We start from the raw sequence: 15,031 nt of genomic DNA, 5'->3' as shown, positions 1-15,031 counted from the left end.
TTTGAATGGCAAAAAGCGTATATGTCATATCGTTTTTCAACTTTGACAGCCTCTATCTCAGAAACAACATCGACTACAAACTTCCTATTTTGGGTTTTTCTTAATTGTAGTATTTGCTATCAATAGAAAATTTCATTAAGCGGATTAGTGAAAGTCAGTTTTCTGATTTTTGTCCGCCTGATATCTCATAGTGGAGTGTAAGGTAGGATCGGCGGTGAGACTTTTGTAGGATATTATCGTGCAGGATTGCTGGACAACCATTATCTGGACCGTTACGGAAATGGTTGGTGAATGCATTGTTGAAATGATCTTTAACTTTTTTACAAAACGCCTTCAATTCTCTTCAAAAATACTGGAAATGCGTTGGACAGAATATTGTATAGGATATTGATCTGTGCTAATTGATTTCGGTAATTTTCGTTTGTGAAGAATTACGCTTTGGAAACCGTTTTGTCTTGAACAAGTGATATAAAACGGTGATTAACGGAACATGCGGAACGGCGGATAACGGAGAGCATGCGATGCAGTTGGTATCAGGTATAGTTACTATATATATATGACACATTCCGCGGGCCGGTATACCAACCAGACATTTTATAAAAGTTGCTTTTAGCATTGTTGAATATTTTTTCATGTTTGGGCAATGTTTGAACCTTTCAAAACTGCCATGACTGATATTCTAGCATTTTCGGAAGTTATATAAAACGTGTATCGAAAATAAATGAAATTTACAAGAAGTAAATGATTTTTCGTGATATTTTTAAAAATACTGCTACAGTGCGCTAAAACATTTCATAATATCATTTGTTTTCGACCAACTTACAAAGGAATATATGCTGAATCCATTTCAAAAATAGTTTGGATGTAATTTTGCAGTTATTTTGTGTTTCAAGTGGATGAAATAGGGCCATTTTTTTGCGTTGTAACGTCACGAAAAAGGTGTACTTTTTAGCTTTCGCAGAAAAGTACAAATTCGAACAATCTAATAATCCGTATTCTCTTTGTACTCAAAAATACATTTAAAACGGTGCCTAAAGAATGATGATATGTTAAGTAGAACTTAAGTTACAACTGATTGAAGCTCGCGTTGTAACGTCACGGCGGGCAGCCGGACGGATTCAAAACAAGTGAGACATAAGTAATAGCATCGAAACCTTAAGACATAGCATAATAGTTGCTTCAGACAAGTTTCTGCATTTAAAAAGCACTTTCTAGTGGTGAAAAAATATTCGGACATTAGGGTGTCCTCAAGCAGATACAAAAAATATTTTCTCTATTTTAATTCAGAAATGATTGCTGTCTACAGAAAATTTGTAAAAAAACTAATTTCAAGAAACTTCGTTGAATACTGAAGATTTATATTTCTTACATGAAAAAAGTTATAGAGCAAAACTCTTAGGGACACCCTTAAAAAAAATTTCTTTTCGATCTAGTTCTTCAATTACGCTTCGTACGCCTTTAAGATGTTCTAAGAAATTGGTAATCGAGTTAAATTGCACATTTTCGTCGAAGATAGTAGAAATCTATCTTTTTTCCTTAAGGAGCTATCCCTTGTTTCTTTTATTTATACATGTTCACCTACGGTTGCCTTCATATTTTTTTTAGATTTTCCACAGTCTTCTACCCTAAGTTGTACATGGTGGAATACAGCATAAATTAACTAAAAAAAAACAAGTGAGATTAGCTGCTCATAGCTGCTCTCCCCCAAGATACACCCTCTTAAAGAGTACATATAAAAATAAAAAAGCCAGTGATAGTTTCTAAAGAGAAAAAGATAGTGCTCTACTATTTTCGACAAAAATGTGCAATTTAATTAGATTACCAATTTCTTAGAACGTTTGTAAAGCGGGGTACGCTGCTGAAAAGAAAACAGCTCAAGAAAAAATCTTGCTATTTACCGAAGAAATTTTGACAACTCCAATGCAAGCAACCACCTGTCATTTTTTCTTGTGGTAATAATTGCGCCGGATATTATTCCGTTCGGAAAAGTGACGTTTTAATTCACCTGCATGTAAAACTGCGCCATCTGAACGTGAAATAATATTTCTTATGAAGTGCGTACTGCTTAAGAAATCGTAAACGAAATCGATTTCTTGAGCATTTCTTGTCCTATCTTTTTACCCATTACTTTCCAGCAGCGTACCCCGCTTAAGCCTTAAAAATTTTTTTAAGGGTGTCCCTAAGAGTTTGGCTCTATAACTTTTTTTATGTAAGAAATATAAATCTGAAGCATTCAACAAAGTTTCTTAAAATTAGTTTTTCTACAAATTTTCTGTAGACAGCAACCATTTCTGAATTAAAATAGAGAAAATATTTTTTGTATCTGCTTGAGGACACCCTAATGTCCGAATATTTCTTCACCACTAGAAAGTGATTTTTAAATGAAGAAACTTTTCTGAAGCAACTATTACGCTATGTAGATGATCGGTAGACGTTGGTTTTCGAAAAATGCTCCAAACACAATATCAATTGGGGAAACGCAAAGCTGCTCAAAAACGTGAGAAAGTCTTCTCATTTGACTGCGTGGGAGTCGATGTACATCTGTACGGAGGACCGTCCCCTGATGAATGATGATGACGCTCTCATCACCTCACCACTCTTTCAATTGACGAAGTTGAAACTGTAGTAAACAGCAAATTACTACTTTGTATCCAGTCGACCACCGCTCTGATGATGGGTAGCATCATACCCGAAACCGGTTAGCGGATAAGGTATTTATGGTTTTTGTAAGTACCATAAGTGTTGTGTCTAGTATTCGCGTCTTTTATTTATTTGTTTTTTTTTTTTTTCATTATTCAAGTCTGGTTCGATTTCATTTCCTAAAGTTTTGGTAGTTTAGTTCTCTTATTTATTTTCAGAGAGCGAAATATAACACTATACAGTTGGCCTATTCCAACCTGACTTAGGTTAATGCCATAAGTTCATCCCTGAGGGTCCGAAGTATTACTTAATGTTTAATTTATCTCTATTCAATTTATTCCCATACAAATGAAACACGAATTTTCTCATAACTCGAGAACTAATAAAGCAAGTGGAACGAAATTTAGAATGCGGGGGATTTTAGTTCTGCAGTTGCGCCAAATATTCTGTTCGCCTACGCTTCCAGAAATCTTGAAGTTGTCGTTGTACCAAGTGTCGATGGCAGATCCTTCGCAATATTAAACAGTAGCGTTAATTGCCGTGAGTTTATGAAACCCACTACCTGGACCAACAGGGTATTGAAATCCTCGAATGTGAGCGTACTGTTTCCTATTATATGTAGTAAGTGATGCTTTGTTGAACGCACTGCCGCCTCCCAAAAGCCCCCAAAGTGTAGAGCGCTGGGCGAACTAAAGTGCCATTGCATGCCTTCCTTAGAGCATTCCTTGGTAATCGATTCGAGGTACTTCTCTATCGTTGAATATATTATCCCACCTTTTTGCGTGCGTAATGGCGGCTAGTGGGTACAACTTTCGGAAAAGATTAGCGCGGCAAATTTGTCCACGTTTAATTGAAATTTCCACCTTTGATTGTTGTTGTAGAACTATCAAGCGTACGTGAGCGGAGTTGCCAAAAGCAAATAAATATTTTCGAAAAGTGTACTCACCAGCCGCCATTAAACGCACGGAAAGGTGGATACAGCTTTTTGATCTGGTTTCGGGTACCGACCAAGTTCGTGCCGTTATCCAAATATATAACGGTATAGGGTAACCAAAGTATTTTAGACCCCATCAGCAGCTGTACATAATTTGGACACTTACAGCAAAATCAAATGGAAGTGTCCAAATTATGTACAGCTGCTGATAGGGTCCAAAATACGTTGGTTGCCCTATCTTCCACGCCTAGCAATAAATCGTTGTAATGTCTGCAGGATTCTTTCCGTTGAAAGGTCAGTAACCAGTTCTAAGTGTACTGCCTTAGTGCATACAACAACCGCACCGTATGCCTTTACTCCGTATGCCTCCTACTTGGCTTCGAGGTATGACGCAGACCTAATAAGCCAGTCGTCGTATGTTCAAATCTCGGCTGGGAGAGGCTGTTAGAATCAATAGGATCGTAGCAACTGGCCCTGCAATTGTCCTGTACTCTAACAGCTGGCTGCGAAGTCTGTCGTATAAAAATAGAAGGCCAAGTTTCGTTAACGGAATGTAGCCCCTAGGCTTTGCTTTGCTATGCTTTTACTGTTGATCGTTTCCTGCCGTCACGTAGATACACCGGCCCGAAATAGTCCACTCCGGTTTTGGCGAAAGGATTGCTATTTCCAACGCATGCAGCTAGCAAAAAGCAAAGCCGTGGGCTTAAACCATCATTAGACATTACCCTTCTTTATCGACAGATTTCGCAGCCGGCTGTTAAAGTACAGGAAAATTACGGGGCCAGTGTAACGATCCTATTGACTCTACTGCTGACCGCCTATCTGAGATTCGAACATACGACAACTGGCTTGTTAGACCAGCATCGTACCCTGAAGCTACCTGGGCAGACAAGTGGCAGAAATTAGTTGTCGTCGTAGTTGGGAGGGCCCTAAACACCGCTGTCACTGATGAACGATTAGTGATGTCCGTTAATCGTTCGATTAATTCAACTAATCGAATAATTATAAAAATATTCGAATAATTTTTATTCGAATACTGCCAGCACAAGTAGTTGAATTAATCGAATAGTTCAAAGGAAATAATATGAATGCGAATAATCCCCGAATAATGGCCGCTAATCGTTCATAATCGTTCGATTAATCGAATTAATGAAAAAAATATTCGAATATTTCTAATCGAATACCACTAGCACGAATAGTTGAATTAATCGATTAGTTCAGACAACGCTCGCCGATTAATCGGTAATCGAATAATTGAAAATTTCGGACATCACTATGAACGATTTTTCGATCTTTTCTCTCCCACGTAATGGCCAGTAGCGTAACCGTTTTGTACTCAAAAACAGTTGAGGTGTGTGTAGTAAACGTTCGTGATAATATCTGAAAAGCAGTATCGTCAAAATATGTCAATGTTAGAGTCAATAGGATCGTAGCAACTGGCCATGCAATTGTCCTGCATTCTAACAGCTGGCTGCGAAGTCTGTCGTATAAAAACAGAAGGTCAAGTTTCGATAACGGAATGTAGCACCTAGGTTTTGCTTTGCTTTGCTCCTTGCCTCAATCATCCACCTATTCTTAATGCACCATCAGCAGCAATAGTAGGATTAAACCATCTGGATGAGGACTTGCGAGATACCGTTTCACCCTTTTTCAACGCCACTAATTCTTCCGGAAATGATTCCTTTTGGACTTGCAAAATAATCGCTAATTCCACCCCTTGTAACTCTTTTGTTGTAAGAAATTCGATGGGCTTGGGATTTGAAGGATCTTGCAAAATATCAATTAACCACAACCAGTAGGTTGTGGCGCCAATAAGTTTTGTAAATGAGCAAAATTTAACTGTGAATTCAGTAGAAAAGGATGTTGTGCTTATGGCAGCATGAAGTACTGCTTTTCGACGTCGATCTGGTAGATTTTCCAAAATGATTTCTTGTTGATATAGCCAATTTTCCTCCCTTTCACTTAACCAGTCTGGGCCCTTCCACCACAGGTTGTTTACATATGCATTACTAGTTTTGATTTTCCTGGCATATGCTGCCAAGAATGTCATTCCGATAGTGATTGAATTTATGAAACCCGGTTAGCCACGAAAGTGGTCCAAATAGCCGGCGAAGACTTGATCCACTGCAGCATGTAGAATTTGACTACATATAAACCTTGTACATAGGGTAAAGAACCGGTTTTAAGCAGTCTAAGCGGGTCACTGATTGTTTTACCTTATTACAAGCGATGGGTTGACTAAGTGGGGGATATCAGCATACCAATCTTCTTGCTATCTTTAGTTCTTCAAGCGGTTACCATTGGAAGACACTATTGTTGTGCCAAACTTTTTATTTTCCGCTTCAAAAGTTGGGGCGGTGGAACTAATTTTGATCAGTCCGAACATATTTTCACCCTCAAGTGTATCGGCATAGATGCGTGAAATGCCATCTGTCTAAATTGTTTATCGGGGCATACACTCACCGCACCGTTCGGCAAACGGTATTCGTCGTCTCTTTTATTCTCTAGTGTTCTTATGGGAAACTGCGAGTATGACGTCTCACTCGCTGTTCATAAGGATGGTGGGAGAACAAAAGAGGTAAACATAGCAGTACGCACGATCCGACTCAGAACAGTGTTGTCAAAGCAAATAACATTGAAAAACATCGTTGCTTCATTAAATCACTGAGAAAATTTTCGAAAATTATTGAAAAGCTGTCGTTTCTGTTGTTTTTAATAAAGAAAAATTAGTTGTGAACATACATTCCTCTTGAAAGTATTGAACCACGCTTTCACCATTGGAGGTTTCAGTTAATTTCAAACCTATAATTCTTATTTCCAGAACCGAAACACTGTCTTGGCAAAACGATAGTTTATCAGTTTTGCTGCAGCTGCTGCTACTGGTGAACAGGTTCGGTCAATTCAGAATTTGTTTTCAGTTTTGTTATAAAATAATAAAACTTTCGGCTAGCGACAAAGCCTTAGATAATAGAAAAAAAGAGAGTGAATAATATGGTATGTGACAATTGAGTGCTTGACTTTTAGAGTGGTTGTAATCAGTGCTGAAAAATGTGATGCATTCGTTAGTAGCGAGGTGGCGATTGCCTTCAGCAGCTGAAAAATATACGTTTTTGGACAACAATTTTTAATTCATCATATTTCTTGTCGGAAACCCAGTAAATTGTGTTTGTGTGAATCGAATGTATGGTTAAGTGATTTGTGAAGATGATCCTATCAAAAGATTTGGAAAATATGAATAAAGAAGTGCATTTTCGCCTCATTTATTTTCAACTGATTAAAATAGGTGACACTGCTTAACTCGTTCCTTACCCTATGTATTTTTAATAGCATCCAAAACCTTCTCCACGAGCTCTACGGTCAGGACTGCACCTCGCAGTTCCAGCATAGGAGAGTAATTCTCTTTGAAACGGGTCCACTATCTGACACGAGTCCTTCCAATATTCGAACTTTTGTACTTCATTGGTTGAAAATTGTTAATATTTTTTGAAACATTGGTTCTACAATTGATGAAGGGACGGTAGGGGAAAGTAATGAAAAGTTTTTTCAAAATGGTGGGGAAAGAGGGGAAAGGTGAGGGGGGGGGGGGTTATTGGTAGCTACGCTTAACTAGTTGTCGTTGTGACTCCTACCTTTTGTCCAATGCTGGAAGGTGCGTGGGTCGAACCAAGCTATAATCTGAGTTTATAACTGGATTCGCACCCACAACACCCACCTCGCTGGTACCTTTAAACCATAGAAGCGCAGGACAAAAGGAGGAGTGAAAATTATTAAATAATGAAAATTACGCTTTTAATACCTCGAAATAGTAGTCGTCTCGTTCACCAAGAGGCCTAACAGTTAAAAAAAAAAGATGTTGATGTTGAAAGTTGATTTTTTAGAAAACCTTGAGATCTATATCATGTGATATTTCATAAATTTGCAATGACACAACTAACAAATTGCTCGGCTCGGTAAAGAAGAAGAACAGTGCTTTCAAATGGAGTAAAAAATTTTTTGGTGGCCATCTTGGATTTGGTCGCCATATGGGACCCACAGTCCTAAAGTTTTCACTGTTGCATCTCGGTCCCAGTTACCTTCTTCCGTCTTAGGGAGTGCCAAGTTCTCCCTTGGTATACCACAAGCCACAAGAAAAAATCGTTCCCGTTCATCCTCAGCGAGTTGTTTTAGTATTAGAGTTGCTAGGAACGGTGCCAGTTTCGTTCCGTATCTGACTGTTTTAAGTTCGTACGATGCAAACTGTTCTTCCCAATTCAAACACCACTATATATTTTGCAGTGGGTATCTACGTTATCCATATTGATTTGGCGAAACATTTTCTCCGATCGGTCCAACAAATAGCGCATCATTACGCGAAATCCTAGTTGAAGTTTTTCAAGAGGCATCCAAAGACCACCCTAACCTTGATAGTGGTAGGGTATTGTCGTTATCGTCGGGCCACTGTTATGGTCGGGCCATCACGATTTTACAGTTTTAGTAACTCATGATATCTATGATACAATCATTGCAAAACTTCTTACTGTGATAGCTAACTTTTCACAATATTGTGAGTTTCAATCGTGTATTCAAAACACCCGTACTGAATTCAGTGACTTAATCTTCCAAAAAAAAGTTTTCCACGCGCAATGAACTTTTCTTCAGGAAATGATTCATGAAATGCAATTATCGAGATAAATTTTGAAAATGTATGAAGTGTGTTGTGCTGCACACGTAGACTATAGAAAAATCCCCTCCAGTAAGGTGTTTGGGAAGGCTAAGGTGAATTACTAGAAAAGCGCTATTTGTACAGGTCGGGTCACTTGAGTAGTCATGGTTAGGCCACCATAATTTTAAGCGCAGAAGCGCAATAATCGCTAGAGAATGTCAGTCACGTAAAATGTGTTGAAATGAAGCAAAATTAATACGATAAATACTTATATTTTTGTTGTTATTTCATTGTAGTTGTACAATTCGGAAAAGGCAATTGTAGCAATACTGATTTTACAAGATCGCCAAAATTTCGCAAAAATGCAATTAAAAATAGGGGATTTGTGCATATATGAGCCGTTGTTCACAGAATTCATTCTTTTCATGCCTCTGTATAAAATTTCAATACGTATGTCTTAGATTTTCTGCTGTGGCCCAAGCTATACAACATGGCCCGACTATGACAACATTTTTTGTCTTCACGTAAATGCCTATAACTTTTTTATTTTTCAAGCAATTAGTTCAAAACTTTCCAGAAATATACCTTATTCTTAGACCTTTGCCACGATGTATTTAGATTTCCAAAATTCCTTTTGAAACGAAAGTTATGGGCGAATTCCAAAACGTGGCCCAACCACGACGACACTCCCCTACATATTAGAGTTTTTTACAACGGATGGTGTGGTAAATAACAACGGTTGAATTCTCGCGTAATTTTTCAAAAGGACCTAAGTAACATTGAGAGACTCTCTTTGGGCTTCCTCTTTTCTGACTATTACGGCGACATAAATACATTTCAACAAAAGTTTTCTTGACGATTAGGAAGGTAGTGACATCAGCAACCGATTTATGCAAGGCTGATGTTTTAAAGTGCATTTGCATCGCAGTGGCAACCGAAAGAAAAGAGGCACAAAGAGAATCTCTCATTGTTACTTAGGTCCTTTTAAAAAGTCACGCGAAAATTCGTCCTGCGCACTGCATTCCACCTTCTGCATGTGCCCTAATTGAAGGTATTCTAACACGAACGCTTCATGTTGCTTGCGAAGCTCTGCATCTCGTTCGAGCCTTCTCTTCAATCCTAGAAGACATTTTAAAGCGTTGTTCTTTGATGAACTCATCCGATTTAATACATTCTCGTCCTTTGGTAGTGTTACTTTATACCGGCCATTTGAATCTCGATGAGTTGTCCTCATATTGTCCTCACAGCGCTAGGTTTATTTACTTTGCTCGATTGGTTCCAATAATGAAACAGCGATGATAATTTGGCATTTTATCTGTCAAAAGCTAAAAAAGACTTACGACCATTCAGAAACACGACTGTTTCAACCGTCGTGTGCAGTAAGGGAATGCGCGCACAATATGCGAATCATCAAAATAATCCGTTCTAATCCAAATTTCGGATTGACACACCCTGCTGTAAGACGTTCGATGACGTTCTACGTCATCAACTGAATCATTCCTGAAATATAGAGCTTGCTAATCTGCAGTTGTGCTGGTGGATTGTTTTCCCCCAGTTAGAAAAACGTCATGGAAAACCCAACAGCAGCAGCAACAAACCGCGTGTACGTATAAGCGGCATAGTGTGCGTATGGTAGCTGACAGAAATCTCAATACAACAATTGTCAAACTTTCCCACATTGGCCATCAGGTGTCACACTGTTTTAAGCCAATTCAAACAAAACAAGTAAGATTTCATATGAACTGATTCATTAAAGTTTAGATCTATCAGAGACGATTTCATTTGTGATCCATTTTTTAATTACTAGCTGACACGACAAACTTCGTGTTGCCACAAATTAAACTGTGTTGTACATAAATCGTGAATCTCGGATGGCCTTTGTCACAATCTCGAGTTTTGCAAGTTTCTGGGGAGTTCATGGGTGTTTCAATATGCAAATTTTTCTCACAGTAAAGTAGAAAACAACTCCCCCCATTGCTTAGCCTGATAAAATAAAGCGGATAGTTTTTAAATATTCACCATAATTACACACCATTTCGCCGAATACCATTTTGCGGAAAATCAATTCTCGGTTGACCATAACGCGGAATATAGAGTTTCGCAGAATACCATTTCCCGAAAAACCTTACGCGGGATATTCCATTTCACGGAAAATCTTTTCGTAGAAAGTACCATTTCGCAGGGGTGACCCAACAGAAGGAAAGTAATAGAGGGAATATCTAGGAAAATAAATAAACCTAGATAGAGGTGATCTCTACGGGGGCTGACCCACCCCCCCCCAGTTGCCGGCGCTTCCGACGGCAGGTGGCCGGCAACACTCGTGGCCTGTGGCCGTCTCGCGCTGAATCATCTAATGTTACTATTGATAATATTTTTTTGAAACGATGGTTCTACAATTGATGAAGGGACGGTAGGGGAAAGAAATGAAAAATTTTTGGTGAAGGAGGGGAAGAGCGGAAAGGAAGGGGGGGGGTATTGGTAGCTATGCTTGACAAGCAGTCATTTTGACTCCTACCTTTTGTCCAATGCTGGAAGGTGCATGAGTCGAACCAAGCTGTAATCTGAGATTATAACCGGATTCGAACCCACAACACCCGCCAGGGCATGTGGTTCGCTGGTACTTGTACCTTTGAACCATAGAGGCGCTGGACAAAAGGAGACCGCAAAATCCACTTCTCAAGAATAGCGACGCGTGTTGGTTGGGTTATCGACACATATTGTGCCGCTTCCTGCATCAATTGCAGATTACCACCGAGCGAGAAGTATTAATCTAACTACTACTTACTTTCAGGACGACGACATTGTGCCTGCCCTTACGACCTGCAAGGTACTGCACGTGACGTTGTGCGTCTGTCAGCGTGTGTTAGCCGCGTTTCTCGGCGTGGGTTTTCGAGGGAAGGCCCCGTTCCTATGATTACTTGTCAAGCATAGCTACCAATACCCCCCCCCTTCCTTTCGGCTCTTCCCCTCCTTCACCAAAAATTTTTCATTTCTTTCCCCTACCGTCCCTTCATCAATTGTAGAACCATTGTTTCAAAAAAATATTAACATATATGTATGACCGCATTTCAAGGTCAAGACTAAAAACTTGAGATTAGTCTATTACATAGGAACGGGGCCTTCCCTCGAAAACCCGCGCCGAGAAACGCGGCTAACACACGCTGACAGACGAACAACGTCACGTGCAGTACCTTGCAAGTCGTAAGGGCCGGCACAGTGTCGTCGTCCTGAAAGTAAATAGTAGTTAGATTAAAACTTCTCGCTCGGTGGTAATCTGCAATTGATGCAGGAAGCGGCACAATATGTGTCGATAATCCAACCAACACGCGTCGCTATTCTTGAGAAGTGGATTTTGCGGTCTCCTTTTGTCCAGCGCCTCTATGGTTCAAAGGTACAAGTACCAGCGAACCACATGTCCTGGCGGGTGTTGTGGGTTCGAATCCGGTTATAATCTCAGATTACAGCTTGGTTCGACTCATGCACCTTCCAGCATTGGACAAAAGGTAGGAGTCAAAATGACTACTTGTCAAGCATAGCTACCAATACCCCCCCCCCTTCCTTTCCGCTCTTCCCCTCCTTCACCAAAAATTTTTTCATTTCTTTCCCCTACCGTCCCTTCATCAATTGTAGAGCCATCGTTTCAAAAAAATCTATACCTATAAAGAAGGATTTCTGTCTGTCTGTCTGTCTGTCTGTCTGTCTGTCTGTCTGTCTGCCTGTCTGTCTGCCTGTCTGTCCGTATGTTCCTTATAGAATCGAAAACTACTGAACCAATCGGCATGAAAATATGCATGTAGAGGTTTTTTGGGGCCAGGAAAGGTTTTAGTGATGGTTAAAAACCCCTCCCCCCACTAAGAGGGGGGGCTCCCATACAAATGAAACACAAATTTCTGCATAACTCGACAACTAATCAAGCAAATAAAACAAAATTTGGCATGTGGGTGTTTTCGGTGACAAGAATTTATTCTATGGTAAACTGAGACCCCTCCCCTCTTTATAAGGGGAATTATAACTCCTCTCCTCTTTAAAAGGGGTGGCTTCCAAACAAATTTCCTCATAACTCGAGAACTAATCAAGCAAATGGAACCAAATTTGGCATGTGAAGGTTTTCGAGGGCAAGAATATTTTCTATAGTAAATTAGGACCCCTCCCCACTTTAAGAGGGGGGGCTCCTGTACCAAAGAAACACAATTTTCCTCATAACTCGAGAAGTAATTAAGCAAATGGAACCAAATTTGGCATGTGTGTGTTTTTGGAGACAAAAATTTTTTCTATGATGAATCGGGACCCCTCCCCGTTTTAGGAGGGGGGGATCCTATACACATGAAATACAAATTTCCTCATAACTGAAGAACTAATCAAGCAAATGGAACAAAATTTGGCATGTGAAAGTTTTCGAGGGCAAGAATATTTTCTATGGTAAATAAGGACCCCTCCCCACTTTAAGAGGGGAAGGGGGGGGCTCCTATACAAACGAAATATAAATTTCCTCATAACTCGAGAACTAATCAAGCAAATGGAACAAAATTTGGCACGTGGGTGTTTTTAGAGACAAATTTTTTTTCTATGAAGAATCGGGACCCCTCCCCACTTTAGGAAGGGGGGCTCCTATACAAATGAAATGCAAATTTCCGCATAACTCGAGAATTAATCAAGCAAATGGAACCAAATTTGGCATGTGAAAGTTTTCTAGGGCATGAATATTTTCTATGGTGAATTAGAACCCCTCCCAACTTTAAGAGTGGGGGCTCCTATACAAACGAAATACAAATTTCCTCATAACTCGAGAATTAATCAAGCAAATGGAACCAAATTTGACACGTGGGTGTTTTTGGAGACAAAAATTTTTTCTATGATGAACTGGGACCCCTCCTCACTTTGGGAAGGGGGGCTCCTATACAAATGAAATACAAATTTCCTCATAACTCGAGAGCTAATCAAGCAAATGAAACCAAATTTGGCATGTGAAAGTTTTTGAGGGCAAGAATATTTTCTATGGTGGATTAGGACCCCTCCCAACTTTAAGAAGGGAGGCTCCTATACAAACGAAATACAAATTTCCTCATAACTCGAGAACTAATCAAGCAAATGGAACCAAATTTGGCACGTGGGTGTTTTTGGTGACAAAATTTTTTTTCTATGATGAATTGGGACCCCTACCCACTTTAGGAGGGGGGGCTCCTATACAAATGAAATTCAAATTTATTTCCTCATAACTCGAGAACTAATCAAGCAAATAGAACCAAATTTGGCATGTGGAGGTTTCTGGAGGCAAAAATATTTTCTATGGTGAATTAGGACCCCTCCTACTTTAAGAGGGGGTGCTTCTACACAAATGAAATACAAATTTCCTCATAATTCGAGAACTAATCAAGCAAATGGAATCATATTTGGCATGTGGGTGTTTTTGGAGGCAACCATTTTGTCTATGATGAATTAGGACCCCTTACCTTTTTAAGAGGGGGGCTCTCATACAAACGAAATACAAATTTCCTCATAACTCTAGAACTAATCAAGCAAATGGAACCAAATTTGACATGTAAGTGGTTTTGGACGCAAGATTTTTTTCTATGGTGAATTGAGACCCCTCTCTTCTTTAGAAAGCGAGTTATGACCCATCTCCCCGTTAAGAGGGTGGGCTTCCATACAAATGAAATGCAAATTTCCTCTTATCTCGAGAACTAATCAATCAAATGGAACCAAATTTGGTATGTGGGAGTTTTAGATGGCAGAAATTTTTTCTATGGTGAATTACGACCCCTTCCCCTTTTAAGATGGGAGCTCCCATACAAATGAAATTCAAATTTCCTTATAACTTGAGAACTACTCAAGCAAATGGAACCAAATTTGGCAGGTGGGAGATTTTGGAGTCTTGAATTTATTTTACGATAGTTAGAGACCTCTCACCCCTGTGGTAGGGGGATATGGACTCTCATACAAATAAAACAGAAATTTTTGCGAAACTCAAAAACTAATCGAACTCGAGAAATTCGAGACTCTTCCATAAAACATTAGTCAATACACGACCACAAAAACTATCTATAGTAACACTAGATCATTCAGGACGAGACGGTCGCGAGTGTTGCCGGTGACCCGCCGTCGGAAGCGCCGCCCACTGGGGGGCTTGCAAAACTCGAGATTGTGACAAAGATCATCCGAGATTCATGATTTATGCACAACACAGGTTAATTTGTGGCAATACGAAGTTTGTCGGGTCAGCTAGTATTAATATATATGTATGACCGCATTTCAAGGTCAAGACTAAAAACTTGAGATTAGTCTATTACTATTGATAGTTTTTGGTGGTCTTGTTATAGACTAATGTTTTATGAGAGTCTAAAATTTCTCGAGTTCGATTAGTTTTTGAGTTACGCAAAAATTTCTGTTTTATTTGTATGAGAGTCCTTATCCGCCTACACCAGGGGTGAGGGGCCTCAAACCATTATTAAAAAAATCCTGCCTCCAAAACCCCCCACATACCAAATTTGGTTCCATTTGCTTGATTAGTTCTCTAGTTATGAGGATACTCAATCGTTTCAGCAGGGACCTATTCTGTCGTTCTACCTCTCCATTCATGGCTGGCCAAAATGGAATGGTGTTAATCAGTCTAATCCCATTCTCTTCACAGAATGCCCGGAACTCCTCACATTTTTCATTCAATTGTGGCCCGTTGTCTACTCTTATAGTTGACGGTAAACCATATCGACTAAAAATCGTTGCCAGCTCCGAAATAGTATTTGTTGCAGTTATAGAATGCATTTCACACACTTCCATAAACCGACTGTAATAGTCTACCACCACTAGCAAATACTGTC

This window comes from Sabethes cyaneus, chromosome 3, assembly GCF_943734655.1.
Source record: "Sabethes cyaneus chromosome 3, idSabCyanKW18_F2, whole genome shotgun sequence".
Lineage (NCBI taxonomy): Eukaryota > Metazoa > Arthropoda > Insecta > Diptera > Culicidae > Sabethes > Sabethes cyaneus.
The sequence above is the reverse complement of the archived record's forward strand: the minus strand, read 5'-3'. Positions refer to the sequence as shown.